Source organism: Spinacia oleracea, chromosome 1, assembly GCF_020520425.1.
Source record: "Spinacia oleracea cultivar Varoflay chromosome 1, BTI_SOV_V1, whole genome shotgun sequence".
NCBI classification, from domain to species: Eukaryota; Viridiplantae; Streptophyta; class Magnoliopsida; order Caryophyllales; family Amaranthaceae; genus Spinacia; species Spinacia oleracea.
Window position 1 is genome coordinate 124,133,098 of NC_079487.1, and position 4,954 is coordinate 124,138,051.

Consider the following 4,954-nt stretch of genomic DNA (forward strand, 5'->3'; position numbering starts at 1 on the left):
ACTACTCTCTTTGTCCCTTAATATTCGACCTGTTTTGATCGGACACACTTGCCAATGCACAACTTTGAACACCAATTTCTTTAACCATATATTATAAAAACTTATAAAAATATTAATATATATTAATATGAAGCCAACAATATATTATATACTAACCTTTTTTTTCATATAATATAAATAAAATAGGGTTAAAGTAAATTATGTGAATAGTGTAAAAAGTCAAAAAGGATCGAGTATTAAGGGATGGGGGGAGTATAAATTGAGATTAGGAATCTGAAATTGTGATCCATTGTACATTTGTACGTGTATATATACAATCCTTCGATGTAAACCACTAGGTCAACGTATCAGTGGTTATCCAAGATAACTTGTCCCTTAACTCAATTTTGTAGATCAAAAAGTAGTTGTGAATAGCATCATCACCTAATTCATCTTTCATTCGTTATATTGTCACAATTTGGAATTAATAGTGTGTTTTTTTCTAATTGATGTGTGCATGAGAGGTGAGATGATGTTTAACTACCAAATTACGTGTTGTTTTAACTAATTACAAAATTAGGTTTGATTAACATGATAATTCTGGGTTTGGTAAGATAGATTAACCTTTTAAAATCACAATCATAAAGAAAGATATTGATCGAAAAGCTAATTTATAAAGGTTTTATTAAAATAAAGAATAAATTTGATCTTTATATATGTTTCTTATAGCTCATGATATACTACGGAATACTCTATAGCCCGAACTGTGCAGTGTTTCTTTAATTTACTTGATGACCGTCGATTACTCTCAAGTACGTAGTAAAGTTACTAAGTTAGTAGGGATGTCAACGAGTCGAGCCGAGTATTTAGTAGTTCGAGCTAGGTTTGATAAAAAACTTTCTAGTTTGAGCTCCAGTCGAGGTTAACCGAGCTTACATTTTCCTTGTTCGAGCTTGGTCGTTTAAGTTTTTCATTGTTCGGGCTTAGCTCATGAGTAGCTCGTTTAAATTCAAGCTCGAGTCGAGTTGAGCTATATCTAAATAAATGATCTTTGCACAAACAAGTCTTGACAAACGAGCAAGATTGAATTTAAACGAACACATTAATTAACATAATATTATTTTAAAAATTTACAAGTAACCAATTCAAATAATTTTTTTGTATAGTATACTTACTAATACTATTTTATAATCTCGTAAAATAAAAATATTCTAAAAATTGAAGTCTAACAAAATAATTGCAACTTAATTCTAACTTAAAACTCAAGCTTAAACCAACTTTAAACGAGCTTATAAACGAAGAGCTTATAAACGAAGAGCTTATAAACGAACATAAACGAGTCGAATACCAAGTTGTTCGAGCTAGTATCATTAATTAAACGAGCTTCAAAATTTTATTCACACCCGTTTTTTTGTTAATGAACGAACTTTGACCAAATTTATTCACGAATTTTTCACAAACGTATCAGCTCATTGACATCCCTAAATAAAGACTTAAAAGGGAGAATATGTCGTAAAAAATGAGCTCCTCAATTATTGGACGAGTTATAAAAAAAAATGACAATAATTGACATTTTTTTCAACTTCTCTCAGAGGATTCTTTTTCTTCGCAAATGAATGTTTTTTTTTAACATCATATTAGATGAAAAAAAACCATATTTCAATTGATGTATTTCGTGGCCTAAAATAGAATATTTAAGTCTTATATGTGACCAGCCACACCATCAACTTGATGGTGTGGTGTGTTTACACTTATAAATAAGACCAATCGTGTTGGTTAACGGAATCTAAAAATAACATTAGTATGGAAAATAAAGTAACACCCGTCTATACATGGAAACTCTAACATAAAATTGAAGAAACTGCGATAAACAAGAAAAGTAACAGGGAATACAATGTATAAGTAACAACAGTATAGAAAGTCAAGTAACACCAGTCTATATACCATGAACCTCTAACATGAAATTAAAAAACTTGTAATAAAACAAGAAAAGTAACGGTGAATACAATGTATACCAATATAAGTAACAACATAGAAAGTCAAGTAACACCACTCTATACAAGGAACCTCTAATTAACATGAAATTGGAGAAAATATAATAAAACAAAATAAGTAACAATGAATAAAATGTATTAGTAACACCGGTCTATACAAGGAACTTTTAACATGATTCAAGAAACTGCATTAAAACAAGAAAAATAACAGCAAATACAATGTATAAGTAACACCAGTATATAATGTGAAGTAACACCAGCAAATAACTTTCTCCATAATAATTGCGAGTTAGGGAGTTGCGAACTCGCGTCACACCATCAAGTTGATGATGTGGCTGGACACAACTGATGCGTTGAAATAATTAATGAGATTTTTTTTAAAAATAAATAGTTTAATTCACTATTGGACATTTGAGTCTCAATATGTGTGTCCAAAATAAAACAGATGTAGACTTGCTAGAACTTGTACTAATGGGGTTCACCTAGCTTCTAGCTACTAGCCTAGTACAGTTTACAACAAGGAAGGTTCCCTAATTTGTTTGGTTTATTATTAGCTTTCCCAAAAAATAAAAAATTGTTGTTAACGAGTATTTCATATGTTCTATTTTAAATGATAATCTGTCAATGCATAATTTCAAATGTTAATATCTTCAATTATGAATAAGAAAAAAAATTATAAAAATTTAATATTTGGAAAATATTCATTGGGATAAATTTAATAAGACCCCACATGACTATGATTTTTTCTTAAGTATAAATTACAAAAGAACTCAGATAAACTTATGTGAATAGTGTCAAAATCAAATTGGGTCAACTAGTAAGGAATGGATGAGGTATTATAATTATGTACCATGCCTATTTAATTTGCTTATATTCATGAAATTTATTACGGAGAAAGGATTTCTTTTTACGAGTTGGAAATTTATTTGTATATACTAAAAAATTGATATTGGCTCATCTTAATTGTAAGTAGAATACGAAAAATTGTGTCTCAAATAATGTACCAAACTCGATTTTTTGTACCAAAATCATTTCCTATACTACTACAGTCTACAATGAGTTATAAAGAGTTAGGTGACTAATATTGTGTGAAAGTTTGCCAGATACTTACTAACTTTTAAGTTTTTTCTATTACGAACTATTGTATAAAGTGAACGATTTCTCTAGCAAATACTTAAAGATGATGAAATCTCAAAATATGTTGATTTTACAAATATTTTTTCACACCGACTATTTAAAAAACCGTCAACTCAATTAAAGATTATACCACTCACCGATAACGGGGATAGTGTACATACATACCACGGATTGTCCACGGTTATCTATTTTAGAAATCTTACACTTAAAAGAAATGCGAAGAGTGTGCTTCAAGATGACCGAAAAGAGTGCTAAGTTTTAAACGTAAATTGTAGCCACAATAAAACTCGTCTAATTTGCTCACGTCTTTCTCGTACTGGTAACTGGTACGAAGTAAGTGGTAAAGTACTCCGTAAGTGGTGACGTAATTGACCACTTTAGACGGTGTATACTTTTTGTTCAACTCTTACCTTTTGATGTACGTAACAATTTAGTTGTTCCATTTTGAACGTTACATGTTTCATTCCACAACTTTAATTAATAATATATTTATTATCTATTAATAGAATAATATGTATGAAAAATCAACGTATCAAAAATATGTGTTTAGATAGATTTAACAACACCTAACATAATCATATTTTTCATTGGATTAAGATCGTAAGTTGCGACAACATTTAGTTATCGCAATCATACGTGTTGGAATTTAATTGGTACATATATACGTCACGTAGGCTATGCATCATCAAAATATTTTTACTATCAGTGCAATATTTTTACTATGAAATATGTAAATAAGGTAGTCGATATAAAGAAGTAAACAAGTTAGAATATTAAGGTTTTCTTATCATTTTTTAAAACATGTATAATATGTTATATAAGTAAAATATTTTAGTTTCCAATTTAAATCATGACACATAAGAATGTCATTTCATCATTGTGACACGGCTTAAAGATCACATGTTGCGACCTTTATCATTTTCGTTTTTGATTATGCCTAAATAAATATTATATACTTCGTATCAAAGTTGATCATATGAATAGTACTTCCTCCGATTTAACATAATTGCAACACTTTGTTTTTGTTTTTTTGAATAAATTGCAACACTTTATTTTTGCACTATTCACATAATTTACTTTGTTTTTTTATGATTTGTACTTTAGGAAAAAACATATTCATGTGGGATTTTGTAGATTCGTCTTAACGTATATTTTGCGAATATTAATTTTTTTTTATATTTTTTACTTATCGGTAATTAAATATATTAATTATTCAATATATGTATTGAAAAGCATGAAAAGCAAAATGTTGCAACTAAAAGGAATCGGATGAAGTACAAACTACAAAAAAAAAAAAAAATTAAAAAAAAAAAAAAAAAACACTATAGTACAACTGAAAACGGAGGAAATAACACTTTTTAATTTGAGGCCGAACTCTGCAAATATATTACTCTTGATAGGAGTAATTAGGAGTAATATTAATGTATTTGATTTTTTTAGAGTGTGATAATGTTGAGACCCTCTGAGGTTGATACCACTCTTGATAATTAAAAGTTGAGACTTTTAAAAGATCGGAGATAATTAAAATTGTTGATGACAATTTTTATTAAGCCAACATATGTGATATACCAGTATACCACTTCAATACAATAGGTCATTCATGATTCAAATGGAATATGTTTCAAGATTTATCTATACTATGAAAGGCGTTGCGAATAAAGTTTATATATTATGTAGAATTCTCTTGGTTACGCCACGACATCCACTCAACAAAGTTATGTGGTGCTATTGACAACCAAAAATCAATATAATAGGTTCGAACACAAGACCTCAAATTTGTAAAAGTGGAGCGCAAAAAGTGATTATTTTAACCAGTCAAATTTATTGAGAATCTCTCACACCTC